At 37.6% G+C, this 19,664-nt stretch overlaps 1 protein-coding gene and 1 long non-coding RNA gene across 3 annotated transcripts in view; one reads left to right on the forward strand and one right to left on the reverse strand.

The window, feature by feature from the left end:
• gabbr2 (gamma-aminobutyric acid (GABA) B receptor, 2) overlaps window positions 1-19,664 on the forward strand; it is a 378,525-nt gene that overhangs the window by 72,709 nt on the left and 286,152 nt on the right. The gene's annotated exons all lie outside the window — the stretch shown is intronic.
• LOC141379147 (uncharacterized) lies at window positions 8,862-10,623 on the reverse strand. Its single transcript, XR_012395156.1, has 2 exons — window positions 10,420-10,623; window positions 8,862-9,861 (listed from the first exon to the last, which is right to left on the reverse strand). It is a non-coding gene; the product is annotated as an uncharacterized lncRNA (long non-coding RNA).

Here is a 19,664-nt window from a genome sequence, read left to right on the forward strand (position 1 = left end):
GTGTATTAGAAAACATTGATCAGCAGCCCATGCTGTTTGTCCTTGGTTTTACCGTGGTTTACATCAGAGGATACTGACAGCGTGAGTTCAACAAGTGTTTAGACGTGGACTGATTGTGCAGCTGATTAAATAGACTTATGTTGGACAGAGGCAGGACATTGTTGTCACAAGACTTCCAAATTGTGTAAGTCTCAGAGCAGACTTTAATATGACCATGTCACTCAGTCGTCCGCCCTTTGCTCTGCTCCATGTCCAAGAGCAGTCAGGTTGATGAATGGCGTCCATTACTCTGAGCATTATGGGCCGGAGCAGATGGGTGGGTATTTGTGCCTTGAACGAGAGGAGTATTTTACCCCAACCATAACAGTGAGAATTCCTCTCTCACAAAAATTACCAGCACATGCTCCAGAGTCGCTATTTTCCTCATTGAAAATAGTATCATTAAAGGAAAACTCCATTTGTTTTTGGAAATAGGCCCGTATTAAATCAGTAAAAAGGAATAATTGTGCGTCGTGTTTTCAACATGGTTTTGGACATTGTATGTGAATAGCCTCATACAGATTTAGCCTGAGAGATACAGTACAAGCACTGGTCTAGAATAGAATATTATTACAAGCCGCATGGAGCGTTTACAACACACAATTAAATACATATTTTGCAAACTACACAAAATGAGGCAACAATTCAATTACACTTACATGTAATGATCCAGAGGAAGATGAAACTAGGCTATACTGTGATATTGTTGTGAAAATGACATTTAACCCTTTATTCCCCACATCCAAATCTCCATCTTTCAGTCATCAGCATCTTTGCATCATGATCAGTCCTGTGGTCCCACTTTCTGTGTCTGAAGGGAAAGGCATGTTCACGTTTTACCTCATCCGGCATTTCATATTTGGTGATTTACCCTATCAACGTTGACGCATTAAGGCAAAAGTTTCGATCCCAACACGATTCATTTCAAGAGTTCCCACTTAGATATGCTTGGCACTTATAGCAGGTTTGGCATGCTGTCCCGGGAGAGAACCCTGAGCTCTGAGATATTTGAGCCCAGGGCTCCCACCCGGTCTAGAAGCATATCAGGAGAACCGAGATCAGGTAGGTCTCGATCGCTCCCCCTTTAGAAGGGGAGAAAAAGGAGGAGATGGGGTGGAAGGGGGGATTCTTCCAAAATGAAGATGCAATGAGGAGAAAGTGATCCATTTATACTAAGCTAGGATCATTCTGATTGGATTATTACTAATTACGGATGAGTGGCCAGCGGTGCACAATCATATCACGTGCTCCTCTCGAAATTAGTTTATGAAACTTCACTTATTTGACCCTGAGTCGACTTTTTCGTTAAAGAATTACTAGTTTTAAACAAGGTACACTTTTAGATTTAAACCTCAACTAGATGTTCTCATTCACTTAGTGCTGTGTTACACTGCATAGAAGGTCATTTTCCAAAACTCAAAATAGGGTCTCTTTAAGTCCCCTAGAGTTAAGCTACGGTCACACAAGAGTTTGTGTGTGCAAAATTCTGTCATGTGGTGCTGCGAAAAGAGGCGGGATTAAACAAGATTATTAGACATTTAAAAAAGCGAACAATTGCTCCATGTTTTAAATTTCTGTCCAGAGATGTCATGTTTTGATCCATGATTGGTCTCATGCAGTCAAGTGATGCGATTTCAAAGATCAGAGTTCACCAAGCTTAAACTATGCACCGCAGCAACCTATGAAATTTGACGCATGACCCTGCGTTTCCGATCTGACGCATTCGAGTGCGTATGAATGGAAGTCTATGCGGAGAAAAGTCAAGTGTGACTGCAGCTTTACACAGTTCAGTTTAACCATTGTTAAATTCATTCAGCTGATCTGATGTGAACATGTTTAACTTAGTTTAGCATAAATCATTGAATCAGATTAGACCATTAGCATCTCATCCAATGTATTTTTTAAAAGAGTTTTAATAAATTACTTATTTAAAGATTGACTCTTCTGCAGACGAATGATTGAAAATAAAATAGTTGCTATATTATAGTTTAACCAACAAAAATTGGAAATGTATTAATAATTTACTCCAAGATGACTTTTTTGTCTTGAGTAACAGGGAAAATATTTTTGCTGAAACTGTGGTCTTTGTGAGAATTAAATGAAAAAGAATGCCTTTTGGGAGTCCAAAAACCTATATAGGCAAATCAGAATTAAAACCAGTGGCCATTTTGCGATGATAAATCATGAGAGATATGTTGAGGATTGTTTACAACATTATTACCTTTTATTCAATTCATCTAAAAATTCACCTAAGACAAAAAGTCTCCTGTTTCTTGGATAGCCTGATGTTGAGTACATTTTGAAAGAACTGTCCTTTTTTAGTCCTGCCAGAGAAGCAAGGCTTCATCAGACATGTTGCTGATTTCATGCATGAGGATCCGCTGTATGTATATCATCACTCTCAGAACATTTTTCTCTTCTTGTTCGGGATGTTTAATGGCCTCAGCCATGGCACTGGGCATAATGACAAATAAATGGAAGCGTTATGAGCATTTAGGGTGAGTATTAGGTTTGAAAATGGAATTTCTGTGCAGACAGGGAGTGGTAGTCTAAGTAATAACCTGTCGCCAGCAGAGCCATGGATCAACCGCACGTTAGCTGTCAGCAAGGAGGAGGAACTTACAAGACCCGGGTTACCCAGGGTTTCTGCAATGCATCTCTTTGTGGCAGCTGGGAAGATAATTCAGTTGTGTTCACTACTCTTGGCACCTTCACCCTTAAAAGTGCTCTGGAAATGGCCTTCCCTGCAAAGAATTAATTTATGATCATATTAATCATGGGGTTATCCACTGACTGCATTATTTTATCACTTTGTTTAAATTACCACAAGATTTTTGTCTGAAGGGTAGTTTTTCAGGCCACGGGACTGCTTTAGGGATGTACTACAAAGAACAGGCTTGTGGGAAAAGGAACTAGATGGCGTTTCACCTTGAGGGCTGAACACAGGCTGGCCCTGACTACGTTTTGCCTTTTATCCCGTCCTGATGCTGTACCACATCACCACAATTATCCAAAATGGCAGTAATTACCCCTGCATCCCCTCCCTGGCTCTCCAGAGGAGGCATCCTAGGGAGAATGGAGGACCCCGGGCCAAGAAATAATTAACTTGATAATGGCCTTCCTTTCCTCAACCGTCCCTCTTGCTCTGTCTCTTTCCACATTTACACCAATTACGAAGATATATCGTTTTAAGCCTTCAACATAACAGTACACTAATAACTCTCCATACCTTTGTTTGTATGCAGGATCATTCGTCATGAGGTAGCAACCTTTGAGTCTGAAAATACCTTGAGATGATGCAACTTGCTTTCTATTTCTCTCTTGCTTTACACACAAGCATGGCTTCCTCTAGAGTTGATGGATTGGCGAGATTTTTTTAAATGCATTTTGTCATTTTTCATCCCTCCACCAGGCTATTGCTCTAAATCGAGGCCCCCTGACATCGGCAAAACACTAATAATAGTTCTGTGCACTCAAAACAAAACAATATGGGTTTTCCAGTTCACAGTTTAGGCTGATCCATAGATGTTTAGTTTCCATTCCTCCTGAAAAACATGGCAATTCAACACTCATCTTGGTGATGCCGCCTCAAGCACTACAGTCTACCAACAATTTCCAGGTTTTGACCAACATGCAGAGAAAAAGGTCAATGTAAAAAAGTATGGGGTGCATCCAGGGGTGCAGTAAGTAGGGGGCAACGGGGATCAGAGCCCGTAGAGCCCATGGGGCATGGATGGGCCCACAGAGAAGCTTGGGGGGGACCCGGAACATGACCTTTACCAGAGGGGACACTCTCCCACCAAGAATACATAGCAACACAACTCACTCACTTTCCTTTGGCTTATTCCCTTATTTATCAGGGGTCACCACAGCGGAATGAACTGCTAAATACTCTGGCATAGGTTTAAACAGCAGATGTCCTTCCAGCTGCAACCCAGCACTGTTATTACAACCTGCAGTGCAGGGAAACAACCACACACTCTCCCATTCACACACTAAGGCCAATTTACTTTATCCGATTAACCTATATAGCATGCCTTTGGACTGTGGAGGAAACCGTAGTACCTGAAGGAAAGCCACAAGAACACAGGGAGAACATGCAAACTCCACACAGAAACTAGTGACCTTCTTGCTCACTACTTAGCCACTGTGCCGTCTAATAGCACTACCATTGGTTGGCAACACCCAAGTGAAGCACCTCCATTATTTTGGACTACATTGTTTGTCATTGACCTATTGACTATTTCAATGTCAGTCTTGAAATGTATACACCTAGTCTGTCTTCAGCTATGCAGCTATTGTACTCTATGTAGTTTGCCGACCAACTCAACATAAATAAATGCTTAGTGTTCATGGGGTGACTAGCTTTTACTTGTGGTCATTTGGCATTAACCAATCAATGCGGCATCTCAGCTACTTCATTGCACACGCAGTTACCTTTCAAACCCTGGGTACTTGGTTCAGTTTCACGCGACACAGAGGTGCGAACATCTCAAGCAAAAATTCCCACAGCAAGCATGGTGCTGGTTTGCAGTCGTAAATGTCCAAAAGCCCAAGCCACTTGTCTTAGGGTCTTAAAAATCGAGGTGGATTTATGCGCGTGAGTGGAGCTTGATGGATCCTTGAGGTTAGTGAAGGGGAACAAATGTACAGGACTGCTTTTGCCCTCATGCCTGTGTGCTCTAGATGCAGTGGGAGATTCAGCCCTTGGCTTATGGACAGGAATATCATACATAAGCCTTAGTTGTTAGCCTTTTGATCTCCCTACTGTTGCACTCAGCAATTTAGGACTCAAGGAGTTATTGATAGAATGGACTAAACCATATTTTACAAACATCAAAGATAACTTGCGCAATTGAACAACGAATCTGTGATTGCGGTGCTATGAATAATCAGCTTATTTTGAATATGCACCCATTTGATCCATGTTTCCTGTTTTAGAAGTCTTTCTGCAGATGTGTTTGGCAGTAGTTTGATTTGGGTAATGTTGTTGGTGGCAGGTGGGATTGGGCCATTTCCTGTGTATGGAAAGTGTCTAACAATCAGAATACACACAAGTGAAATACTGATCCCGTCCTGCTGTATGCTAAACAATGAAATTGGACATAATGGTAGTGCTGATTTGATTTCTCATGCTGAACCATTGACTTATAGTGTTGAGAGTTAAATAAGGGTGTCCTTCCTTAAGGACTAGCACAGATTTTGGAGTGGCCTGAGGGCATGTAGTTTACATCAAATTTTGGGCCTTCCATAAATTTTTTGCAGCAGAAATCATGACTCATAAAAATTAGTCAGTCTTCAAGTTCTATTGTCCAATTCTCTCTTCTGCAAATTGTGGTTTCAGTTCTGCTTCTAGAGCTAGCAAGGGTGGTCTGCACTTCTTGTGTTATTGTACATTCTTTTCATGTGGGAAAAGACAGACCTTTTTAATGACAGACCTTGGTTGCAACGAGTGGTCAAAATAAATATTATAAGTATAATATTCCAGCCTGATCTCACAAGAAAACATACTTTACATTTTGTCAGTTTAGTGGCTAATTCGTACAAATTTGTACGAGTTCAGTCGTTCAAAATGAACAATTTTAAAAAAGATGGCGTGGCACCAATCCCCACCCCAAACCCAACCATCATTGGGTGATGAGTAAATTGTATGAATTCGACTACGAAATCAAAAAGTCTCAAATTTCTGTGAGATTGTGTTGAATATTCATATAATTAAATATAAGACATCTTGAATGCAAGATTAAAAATGATACAACTTTTACTATCATCTATTCTCAAACGAACATGAACAATTGCCTATATTCGCTAATATATGCATGTGAATATTTTTTTTTTTGCTAACCACACACTGTACATCAATACTCAGACATTAGTTTATGCATTTAGATATGCAGTTGTATTTCCTTCAGATTAGTTGTGTCTGAAATTACATCATGCAGGGAGTTTTAAAAAGTTTTAAAATGTCTTAAATTTCTAAAACAGAATTTCAGGCCTTAAAGAGTCTTAAATTAACTGAAATATTGTGTTGCTGGTATTAAATAATTTTAAACAGGTCTTAATTTCCCTATGTCCAAGTAAAGCTACCCAATCGGGCCAGCACCCAATCATCAAAAATCCATCTCAAGACCTTTTTTTTTTTTTTTTACATTTAAGTATTTTATTGCAAAGATATACAATTCAAAATTCAAATTGTACACATTTTTACAGCTTATTCTCCAAATTAAATTCCCTAATCAGGGTAAGAATACCAAAGCAACGCATCTTCTTACATGATCTACATTAATACAAAAACTATTTACAAAAGTAACTGGGTTAGTAGATTTTTTTTATCATTTAGCCCTGTATAATTCTAAAATTTCATTCTTAATGGTCTTAAATAGTCTTAAATTTGTCTTATGTTCAATACATTTATATTTGTTACGTCAAATTAATCTATTTTTGTTGGGACTACTTAAATAATTTGTGTTTACTCAACATTTTTCACAGTATACTGAATTTAAACTAGTGGGGAATTTCATACATTGAATGTCATATATATATATTAAGTGTTTGAAGGGGAAATAAAATAATTTTATGAAACCATAACTATATATTTATCGAAAGTATTGCAATATTTTTTTGTGATCTGTTGGTATGGAAATGCTTCTGAGGTCCAGAAGAGGTCAATGGGAAATGTGGTAACAACAGCCAGTAAGTTGTCGGGAATAAAATAGAAAGGTATTGATAGTATGGATGTCCCGATCATTTATTTTTTATTTTTTTGCCCTTGAGTCAGAGTCATTTAATTTTAGGATCGACCGATAACGAAACCCAATCCGATACTTCTTCAGTATAATACAAAAAAATTAAGAAATAAAGAAGAGCGAAGAAACAAATGTTTCTCATTTTTTATTCAATTCATCTTCAGTTAGGTTGCCTAGGTAAACTCGCTGATATTAAATATTTAGTTCTTTAATCTAAATGACTCAGAAAACCTTTACTAAATACTCAGAGAGGACGAAATTACATCTAAATTGGCTGCAGATTATTTGTACACCAATAAAAAATGGGTAATCAACTCATTTGTTTCATTTAAATACATTTTATTCTTGTAATTATTATAATTTTAAGAGATATTGTCTCATTGTTTTCTCATTTGATGTACAGTATATTTTATTAATTTGATGTTGATATATTAAATATTTTATACATCTAAAATGCTTTGGCAATACTGAACAAAATGTCATGCCAATTTAGCAACCCGTACTTGAATGAGAGATAAAGAGAAGCAGATTTTACCTGTCAGTGGGTGCACACATACAGTAGCTTCTGAATATCATACAAGAGAAATATTGAATTTTTTTTGTCAGCAGTCTTTTATTTTTACTTTAACGCATTGAAAAGAAAAATTTTTAAAAAGGATATAATAGAAAAATTGTGTTAATAAAAACAAATAATGTTTTATTTGTTGCATACAGTTAACTGTTTATGCGATGTGGGTAAAAGGTGTGTTTCAATCCACCTACCACCACAAGTATATTTCAAACCTGTGAGAAGCACTGTATATATAAACTGTATGTATGTATATACAAACACACACACACACACACACACACACACACACACACACACACACACACACACGCACACACACACACACACACACACACACACACACACACACACACACACAAATATATATTCAAGTCCTGATCGGGAGGTAGCGTTCAATTCCGATAGTGTGAAACCGTGTGATCGGGCCCGATTTCCGGATTTGGACATCCCTAATTGAAAGAGTACTAAATATATGAAGGTAAATTCGTTGCGAAACTCGAGAGCTTGCAAATGTAAATGTGAGCACTTGTGATAATAATATTTGTATGTGTAGGTTGAAATGTACACTTACAGCTCTGATGTGAACAGCTGAAATCCTCGATTTGCACACACACACAACAACCCACACACTTGTGTTTTAAATTGGAAGTTGCAGATTAATAGTTGTGTATTTGTAAAATGTCATTCACAAATACAAAGTGACAGACACACGTGTGCAAGGCAAATTTGATTGCATCTTTGCTCTACAACCACAGGTCGGCACTCACAACCTCTCAGATTGGTCAGTACAACTACAAATCTCCCGCGCTCTGACTTTTGCAACACATCTCCCGCGATCTCTGTAGCAGAACTCATCTGTGCACTCGCAGATGCAGAGGCGTGAGCAGCGCGGGGCGGGGGAGGGGCGGGGCAGGTGTAAAGCTGTTTGATTGGCTGAAGCCTGACCAATGAACAATGCCAGCAGCCAACATGACTGAGGTGCAAAATAATAATTTCCCACGATTATTTCATTAGTTAGGGTTTATTTAAACTCTTTTCTGAAGAGATTCTTGTTAAAAATCATAAATTCTACTGTAATGTACATACCAGTAAAAGAGCAGCAAAGCCAGTTTATTGGCTACAGCCAGCCAATGAGATGGGGCGTTTCTGTTTGTCAGCACACAGGGCAGCTCACGTTGTTGGAGGCCTCGAGCAATCAGAGGGTAAGTTAAGATTTTTTAATAATTATCTATATGTTCAATACTGTTAGCTAAGCTAAGGACTGTGCTGGGTGCTTCTCTTGTTTGTTTCTTATATAAGAAAACAGTTATGAGTTATCTAGGAGCTGCTTTCAATCATGTTATATGGTTCTAAAAATACGATTCAACCCACATGAAATAAGAAGTTGTAATAGCATTTATAGTAAACAATATTACGTTTTTGAACCATACTAACTATAATAAACTGTATTATACTGTATATTTTGCAGTATCTACAACTTTGTTAATGAATGCAACAGCACACTGTAGTATTAACTAGCATGAACTTTAATGAATTGAAGTATACTTTATATGTAAAACCTAATACATTTTAAAGCAGTTTCATTTCTTTCTAATTTATACATCTACATGCATTACATCTGATTTAGGTCCACAACTTGCATCCTTCAACATGATATGTGTGTTCAAAGGAAGAGCAACTAGGTGAGGGAGACAGTGTCCATCGCTCGGCAGAGGGTCCACTTTGAGCATCTCATCTGCAGGGTTAAGCAACATAAGCTGAACAGTCATCATCTCTCTCTATTACAGCGAGCATCAACCAGCTTTACACAATGGCTTGCTTTCTGACCATTAGTATAGGCTTGAGCAAAGGATTAAAGAGGAGATAACATTTGATGGGTAATGATGAAGTTGGATTTACCACCTCCATCTCATTACGAACAAGGAAAAACCCTGAAATATTTCAATACAAGTAACTAGACATTTGCGCTACACTTATTTGGACTGTAAATTTTATTTGACAAATTACATTCCCTTACAGAACAGGTGTCAAACTCAGTTCCTGGAGGGCTGCAGCTTTGCAAAGTTTAGTTCTAACCCTAATTAAACACACCTGATCAAACTAATTGAGTCCTTCAGGTTTGTTTGAAACTTTCACTTAAGTGTTTTGAAGCAGGGTTGCAACTAAAAACGTGCAGGGTTACGGCCCTTCAGGAACTGAGTTTGACACCCCTGCCTTACAGTAAAGTGTAAAAATACTACATTAAACAATTATCAAAATAAAAGTTGTGTGTGGGTGAGTGTGTGTTTTGTTCAAATCTGTAGTCATCTTGGCAGGTAAAAAGAGAAAATAAATGGTCGGCTTCCTCTTGAATGATCTGAATTATTTTGAAGTGTTTGTAGATGAGCTGGATCATCATGTCATCTTTCGCATAAATAACATCCTTTTCAAGCTATGCAGCTTCTCTGAGTTCCTCATCGACTTGAAACATCCTGATCTCTCCTGTCACTCCATCCTTACAGGAAACTGAGAAATAAAGGTAGTAACTTTCATAATTAAAAAAGTGACATAAAGGACACACTGTACACAAACATGTAAACAGATAGATGGATAGATAGATATGATGCAGGTTATAATAACAAAAACCGGTATGATCTGTAAGAAACTGAAACGCCTAGTGTTATTTTTAATTGCTATTAATGTGTGCGTGTGTGTGTGTGTGTGTGTGTGTGTGTGTGTAAATATACTTCAATTCATTAAAGTTCATGCTAGTTAATACTACAGTGTGCTGTTGCATTCATTAACAAAGTTGTAGATACTGCAAAATATACAGTATAATACAGTTTATTATAGTTAGTATGGTTCAAAAACGTAATATTGTTTACTATAAATGCTATTACAACTTCTTATTTCATGTGGGTTGAATCGTATCTTTAGAACCATATAACATGATTGAAAGCAGCTCCTAGATAACTCATAACTGTTTTCTTATATAAGAAACAAACAAGAGAAGCACCCAGCACAGTCCTTAGCTTAGCTAACAGTATTGAACATATAGATAATTATTAAAAAATCTTAACTTACCCTCTGATTGCTCGAGGCCTCCAACAACGTGAGCTGCCCTGTGTGCTGACAAACAGAAACGCCCCATCTCATTGGCTGGCTGTAGCCAATAAACTGGCTTTGCTGCTCTTTTACTGGTATGTACATTACAGTAGAATTTATGATTTTTAACAAGAATCTCTTCAGAAAAGAGTTTAAATAAACCCTAACTAATGAAATAATCGTGGGAAATTATTATTTTGCACCTCAGTCATGTTGGCTGCTGGCATTGTTCATTGGTCAGGCTTCAGCCAATCAAACAGCTTTACACCTGCCCCGCCCCTCCCCCGCCCCGCGCTGCTCACGCCTCTGCATCTGCGAGTGCACAGATGAGTTCTGCTACAGAGATCGCGGGAGATGTGTTGCAAAAGTCAGAGCGCGGGAGATTTGTAGTTGTACTGACCAATCTGAGAGGTTGTGAGTGCCGACCTGTGGTTGTAGAGCAAAGATGCAATCAAATTTGCCTTGCACACGTGTGTCTGTCACTTTGTATTTGTGAATGACATTTTACAAATACACAACTATTAATCTGCAACTTCCAATTTAAAACACAAGTGTGTGGGTTGTTGTGTGTGTGTGCAAATCGAGGATTTCAGCTGTTCACATCAGAGCTGTAAGTGTACATTTCAACCTACACATACAAATATTATTATCACAAGTGCTCACATTTACATTTGCAAGCTCTCGAGTTTCGCAACGGATTTACCTTCATATAAATAAGGCTATCATGATTGTCAATGATGAGAGACATCCTTTATCATACACCTTCCAATTGGTACCATCAGGTTGTCAATATTGTGTTCCCAGATGTGTAAGAAATAGAACAAATTGTAATTTATACCTCAAGCTATTTAGCCTTTAAAATCCTTCTTTCTCAATAGCAGTTGATGACTAGTAGACTGTATGTATATATATATATATATATATATATATATATATATATATATATATATATATATATATATATATATATACATACATACATACATACATATATATATATTTAGTGTAAGGGTACCAATTGTTAGTTTTGTTCATTTTACATACCTACAATTGCTTAATAAATATAGTAATTCTGTAACTAATTATTTCTGCTAGCATGCCCCACGTCACTTTTTGTGTGTATGGAAACGTCTATACATAAAGCAAGCCTGTGTCCTCACCACAAGAGTCATTTATGCTGTGAGCATTTGAATTTGTGTAAAGTGCTAACCTATGAACGCCAAACAGCAGGCGCTATCTTTGTCTGTTTTCAACAATAGAGAAGCTGAGAGCGGAAAGCATGTTCAAATTGAACTCCGTAACCCGAGAAGGTTTCAGATAAGTATTCAGTGACCATTGATGAGATAACAGGCCAACCCGAGAGCATTACCGGGTAGAATCAGCAGAGGGAGAAAGGGTCAGTCACTGAAGAAAGAAAATCGAACGTGGGGTGTCACTGAATGAATTTTCTAATTGATTTCTTATTCTTTCAGTCGCATGTTCATGCACTTTTGGTCATTTTGTGCATGCCATTAAGCCTCTTTATAGGGAGCAGACTCAATTAGACTTTCTGGTCCTCATTGCTCTTTCTCTCTCTCGTTCTCTCTCTCTCCTGAAGTCTTCAGGTTGCATACTTGGGTGCAGTAATTTGCCATTGACTGGCGACAGGTGCAGCTGCTGCCGTTGCCACTGTTAACAAGCCGTTTCATCATGGTTAGCTTACCGTGATTATCACTTGTTGTTGCCACAATACCTCGGGTGGCCATTTTATGATGCTGAAGATGTCAGAGGAAATAGTCCCATTAATAATCCTTAGCCTACTGTCCTTTCCAAGTCATTTGCTTCTGCAATTGCGAATGCATGTGTCCTCTTCTATTTTGTTTTTTTTCCATCAGATACGCACAGATAATTGAGCAAATCAAGCTGGCGAACGATCTGACTGAAACATATTTGTTTACAGTTTTGTTCATTGAGATGCCGTTAAACACATAATATTTAAATTCTGCCAGTTGACCTCGTTACTAATGCTTCCATAAATAACCACTTCATTATGGTGTGGATTTCCTTAGGGAACGACTGTAGTTCCTTATAATGTGTTATATGTTTTGTGTATTTAATGTGGAGTTCAGATTAAAATTATTAGCCCTCCCCTCATCTTTTTTCCCTTTTCAAATAAGATTCAAAGTGATTTTTAATGGAGCAAGGAATTTTTCATAGTATTTCCTATAATATTTTTTCTTCTGGAGAAAGTCTTATTTGTTTAATTTCAGCTTGAACAAAAGCATTTTTTTAAAGCCATTTTAGAATTTATATTATTACCCCCTCTTAAGCAATATATATATATATATATATATATTTTCGATTGACCACGTAAGGATGGGCTATATCTCTCCATAATATTAAACCCTGAGAACTGTTATGGAACTCCACTTGAGACAAAAACACGAGAATGGTCAGGCACTAAAACAATAAACTTTATAATCTGAGAAGAACATCAGCAAGGAAACCAGTTTGCCTCGATCATGCATCCTGAGACCCCCTTTTCCCCCTGGAGTTTACCTTCTCCACCAGAGCAGCTCCACACAGAATGTCTAAGTTTTTAATATATATCTTTTGGCTTTATGTTCATGATTGGTATCATTTTAAATGTCTCTGTGTAATTGGTAAAGTGGTCCTAATTTCACTGTAATATTTTACAATCTCCTTTATATCAGGAATTTGGGGTTTTGACTTTAATAAGATCTTTTCCAGATGCTCCACTCCAGGGAAAATGATCTGCACATCAACTCATGACCTGGCAAGAGTCTTGGTGAAGCTTTTACTGTCTTGAATTTACAGTGATTTGAGTATTTAGGCAAAAGGTGCAGAAATGTCTGTGGGATTCTGTAGCAAGGATACCCTGTTGCAGTGTGTAAGTCTCTGAGCTCTGCATCAGGACTTATATGCTCCAATGTTTTTTACACAGTCAGGTATTAATCTCTAACTCCTAAATGAATCTTTGGGTAATTTATGTTGTACAATCTGAATTGGCTTATTTTGTTTAATTATGTGAATTGAAATAGAAAATCTTTGTCTGACAAATAAATGTAGAATTCTTGTTTAACTCTAATATTTCCTGAAATCATTTAAATCTAGTAGAGTGTTTAGGCTGATGTTTCCGCTGCCTACGACCAGGATTAGTCATACTTTCAGGCTCAATGGATGGAGCATAGGCAGCAGACCTGTTGATTTCTGGCAATCACTGACTTAAATTCTTGAAAAGGTTAGTTGCGCCATAGGACTTACAACTACAGAACAAACCACTGTTATACATTGACTACCTAGTTAAGCCTTTAAATCACACTTTAAACTGAATACTAGTATCTTGAAAAAATCTAGTATAGCTCGACAAAGATAAAATAAATCAGTTATTAGAAATGAGTTATTTTAACTATTATGTTTATGAAATGTGTTGAAAAAAAATCTTCTTTCCATTAAACAGAAATCGTGGAAAAAATATACAGGAGGGCTAATAATTCAGGAGGGCTTGAGATGTAGCTTTTATTTCTTGTTAGATTTTGGGGCTTTTTTGTGATAATAAATCATGAGAGAAGAGAAAGGGGAATTGGACCTTACTGTAAGTCAGGACCTAACCTCGAGTTGCCCAAAGTGCAACCTAATATGTCAAAGCACTTGCCCACAAGGCTGTGGCTCTGATGAGATCTAGTTTTAAACATTTTCCTCTGGTCTACCAGAGGTCTGAGTCCGGTCACAGGAGAGATGGTGTGTCAACAAAAGTAAGTCTTGTGGTTTCTTTGCTGGCCTGGCTTACCATGCTAATAGCTGGACAGACAGGACTTTGGGCTCAGTCTTATAAACAAGGCTTTGCCCTCTGACATACTCTTGTTGAGAGGCCTTCCCAAGAGGGGCATTTATTTAAGTCCAAAACTAAAAGCTTCATTCAGCAGCATTTATGGTATAGACATAGTTTACATTACATAGTACATAATTTTTAGTGAGAGTTGAAGTGAAGCACAACATGAAGATGGGAAAAACTTCCCTGACAACAGAACTTTGCGTTGGTTAAAAAAAAGCTTCAACACAGGCTCATTGTGAAATTGCACGCCTATATACATTTCTGGAGAGTGCGAATTATGCAGCCAGAGCTGCATATGGCTGTATTTTGTCTTTAAAATGAATGCTATAGGGCGGTATGACGCTGCTGATGGCTACTGTTTTTTTCGCGCTACCAGCTGACTGCTTACCTCCATGTAGACAACTTTTCTGCTGTTACCAGTTTGCCCAGTGGTTCACTGTGTGGAGTTAGAGAGGAGTTGAGTGCGATGACAGGGTTTGAGACAGGTGAAAAACGAGCTTAAAGAAAAGCCCAAAAATAATTTAAACGAGTAAATAACAGGGTGAGAATGTGATAAGATTTGAAAACATCATGAAGGCGGCCACAGGAGCTTTTTTTCTGGGTTGCTTGTGAGAACATTGTCAGTTGGGTTAAGGGAAGCGGGTGATAGGTTCAATCGGTGCTTTTGAAAACACTATCGGTTGGGTTTAGGGAAGAAGGTGGGTGGGGGGATCAGTCTGTCGGTCAGTCAGTCAGTTGACCGCGGACTCTGGTGGATTCGCGAAAACAAAAACTGCAAAAAAACTTACATCCTGGCATGTATTTTGCGATCTCCATAATTGTATAAAATGTAAGTAGCAATACTGAGCCTGGGCTGGAAGCTTTCTATGACTAGAATGCAGATTATTTTGGTTGTTGGATGCTTTCCCTTTAGTGAAAGGATGCAAATTGAACATTTATTACACATACAGTACTGTAAAGCTTTTTGGAAAGCTTAAATAAAACCAATCCCACATGAAATGATACCTGAAGTTTGACTGTCTAGTTTACTTATTTATTTGGCACTTAAAATATAAGTAAATTGAAAAAACTGATTTAGAGTTTGAAACTGAAGGAGATTTTATCAGAATGCGGTGGTTTGTATTATGATAATTAGAGCTGAATGTACATTTTTCATTTTGGCTTTTCATAAATTGGAGGTTTATTTCACTGTGGCAACCCCTGATTAATAAAGGGTTTAAGCTGAAAGAAAATGAATGAATGATTGAATGAATGACTGACTGAATGAATGAATGTGGTTAAGGAAGATATAAAAATACACAGCCCCTAAAATTTTATTTGAGTTTAAATTATTTCTGTTTGCATGTAGACATTGTGATAAGGATCAGAAGGGGGGGGGGGGTAATTTTACATTAAATTTGGCTGTTTTGTTACTTATAGACTTTCAAGAAAAAATCTGAAACTTAAAGGATGATTTAGAGTAGGCTACAATAACTTTTATATATTATATTATAAATACTACAATATATTTGTTAAAAGATTAAGAAAAGTATGTTGTCTCACCCCTTTAAAATAATTTGTGCTGACTCTCAGCTTGGCACCAGCTCTGCCAGATCCCAAATTATGCTCTTTCCATCACCTTTGAATACTGAGTTATAGCCTCATGATTGTAGTAGCCAATCCCTGGTATATCTATCAATGCTGGCTTTGCTTTCTCCTTCATTTAGTGTTCAAAGTGAGGACTGTGTTCCCATGACAACATGGTCAAAGCCTTCACTGCAGATCGTGGATGTGCGCTTTATAAGGCAAACCAGCATATTGTGATTGTTGGTATTCAAAAATACTATGACTTGAGGGTAGAATGTGTTTCAGTAACATGAGCAAAACAATTTCTTGGTCAATTACCTTAGGTCTCATCCAGACTGAATGGTATTTGTATCTACTGTAGACCTACATGATGAACTGAATGATCATGATTCAGCTGGAAGACTGATCTGCAGGTTGGAATAAAACTTAAATTGACTTTTGATGATGATGTTTTTATTTTTTTATTTTTTATGTTTACAATAGTTCTTAATCGCTCAGTGTTTAGCCTCTGTCCTTATTATTATGGTGACATACTAACATCTTAATTAAATACTGTATTGTAGTTCGTTGTATAGGGTGACCAGGCACGTGCACACATAGGGCTCAACCTGTGCAGTGCACATGCCCTTTTTAGTGTTGGATAGAAAGTGCCCTTCCAAAATGATCAAAAGTGCCCCCGCGACACCCCCCCGCCCTTCAGTAGGCGCGCGACAACACCGCTCTTGAGTACGCGCTCACAGCACCCCCCCCCACCCCAATGTACAGTACGCGCACGACGACAACGACAACAACTCCCTGCCTCCTCCCCCGTATGAATATACTAATGACTCTACTTTGGCAAAACCCAACGAAAAAGCAATGGCAAAAGCAAGCAAAAAGAGAAACTTTGAACCGAATGTGAATTGAAGGTGCTGCTTTCGGATGTAGACCGGAGAAAAGCGGTGTTATTTGCAAGTTTGTTCTCCGAAATTAACAACAAAAGAAAAAAATTGAGTGGGAGAGTTTAGCTTATGCGGTTAACACAGTTGGGTCTGAACATCGCACTGAGTGAATTAAAGAATGAAATAGTGTGGTTTATAGGTGTAAAATTTTGCAGTTCCCTTAACAGTCTCAGTGGTGCAGCTCGTAAGACGCAAATTAACATGTTTTGACACGTTCGAGCATGAACTCGAATCCAGCGTCTGATGAACTCTTTCTTCTTTTTCCCCCGCTACATATCAGATTTTGCCAACCATTTATCACGAGAAAGACAAGTAGGAATCATTAATAAGTTTGTGCTTCATATTTTATTTGCACATTTATTGATTGGAAATGTTTCTGATTCACGCATGCAAATTAATCTTCAGATAGTGTCTTTATAGCAATGTGCGTGCAGTAGATCGCTCAGATTACATTGGGAAAACAGGCGACCGCTGCAAATTGTGCTTTAATGTTTAGCTGGTCAACTGTATGGTATGGAAACCTTATATACCTGCTAGATGAACCCGTCTCATACAGCTGCTATTGCAAGGCTCAGACACTTTGTAGAGAGGAATTTAACACAACTGCCTCAAGGAGTCGCCAATGGAAATAAAACAGACACGCACAAAAAATGTGTGTACGCCAAATTGAAAAGCTGGCGTGGTGCTGCGCATATTTCCACATTCAAGTCTTTGTTATTAAATCCAAACGTGAGCGATTCTGAGTGTGAAACCTGGCGTACGCAAAGTTTTTGTGCGTATGCAGCATTGATACATGAGGCCCCTGATGTTTGAGAAATACCATAGACTTTATTTAGGGCTTTTATTGAAAAAACTTTCAAACATTAAATCTTGTAGAGCAGAGCACACCAATCTCGGTCCAGGAGGGCCAGTGTCCCTGCAGGGTTTAGCTCCAACTTGCCTCAACACACCTGCCAGGATGTTTTAAGTATAGACCTTGATTAGCTTGTTCAGGTGTGTTTGATTAGGGTTAGAGGTAAAATCCGCAGGACACCGGCCCTCCAGGAACAAGTTTGGTGACCACTGTTGTAGAGCAATATACTTAAATGAAATAATTTTGCTGTGCAATAATTATATTACAAAACATACTAGAAGCATGATTAAATCTCACAACAACATATTAAATATGCTACATGCAAACAACTTGCCTATGTTAATAAATGATAATATCATGCTAATTAATGTCATCAATATGTTATCTATGATATAAATTGTCATTTATGACAACCAAATGTTAAACATGCAGAAAACAAGTTTACTTTATGCTAACGCATGCTAGCTATGTGGCAAAACAAGCTGGAAACATGCTAGCAAAATCCAATTCAAAATGTAACCATTTTATTAAAGTGTTAGCAACATGTTAATTCACAATATGAAAATGCTGTTAATTCGTGCTGACAATATGGCAAATTATACCATATATTTATATGTAAGTAACATTCTAACAATATAGTGCATGAGTGTAACAGCATAGTACTTGTCAACATGTTAAAACATGTTAGCCATGTAGTAAAATATGCTAGTAACACATGACTTCATGCTTTGTTACAGTACAAACATGCTAGAAACATTATAAAATTCATGTGCAGACATACTAACAGCAGTTCTAGCTAAATGTAAAACCTTCTAAAGAGTTTGAGAACATAATAATTCATAAAAACATCCTAACAACATGATAATTCATTCTTATAATATGAAAACCATGTTGACAATATGATAACTAATATAATATCGTTATATGTAAGGAACATGCTATCAATATAGCGCATAGGCTTAACAGCATAGTACTTGTTAACATGTTAACCTAGCTAACACTTTGTGAACTAAAGATGCTAGTAACATACTAATTCAACTATTCAACTATTTTGCAATGTGGTGAAGTGGTAAATGTATTATTTACATGCTAATTCATGTTAGCATCATCTTAAATCATATTAGCCATGTAGGAAAAATATACTTGACTTCATGCTATGTTACAGTACAAACATGTTAAACATGCTAGAAACATAGAATCCTTTCTAGCAACATGTCAGTTCTAGCTAAGTTTTGAACTTGCTAAATAATTCTAGCGGCATAATAATGTATAGAAACATCCTAACAACTTGTTAATTCATGTTTTAATATGAATACCATGTAAACACTTTGATAACCATGCTACATAATTATGCCTTCAACATGCTATCAGTGCTAAAAACAATAGTAATGCTAATTGCAATAATTCCTTGTAAGCATCTAGCAAAAATGTACGAAAAAAAGATAATCCACGTTAAACATGCTAGACACATGCTAGCAACATGCTGTAAGTTATTTTTAAACTTTCAAACCTACTCATCTAGCTTTACTCATCTATTTACAGCTCATTTCACTCCTGCAGACTTTCATATCTACACCTTTGTGTGATTTAACTAGCAGCTTTATTGGAGAACAAACAATTTTTCCTTAAACAAGGAAGCCTATTTTGCACTCACAGTGTTTTTGAGGTTACTGATGACCGGAATTAAGTGAATATGGAAGAAATATGCAAATGAGATCTTTTTAAAAGCCTGCTGTTTTATTCAGCATTATGAACAGCATCATTTCAGTCGGCTCACCCTGCAGAGCCTCATCTCATATTCCTGCTCTTCATACGCCAGAGTCTATTTTCAACACTTCTATTTCTGACGCTGAAGCTCACTGGCTAGTGAACACTACCCAGTGCTATTGAGTGTCAGAAATAGAGATGTGCTGCTTGTGTAAGAATGTCTGTTGTATCATCATTGGTTGTGGGCCAGAAATAGTCACTATGTAAATGCTCAAAGGCATACTGGAAAAAGAAACGTCAAGACTGTTCAAACTGAGGGGTC

Source organism: Danio rerio, chromosome 19 (assembly GCF_049306965.1).
Source record: "Danio rerio strain Tuebingen ecotype United States chromosome 19, GRCz12tu, whole genome shotgun sequence".
NCBI lineage: Eukaryota > Metazoa > Chordata > Actinopteri > Cypriniformes > Danionidae > Danio > Danio rerio.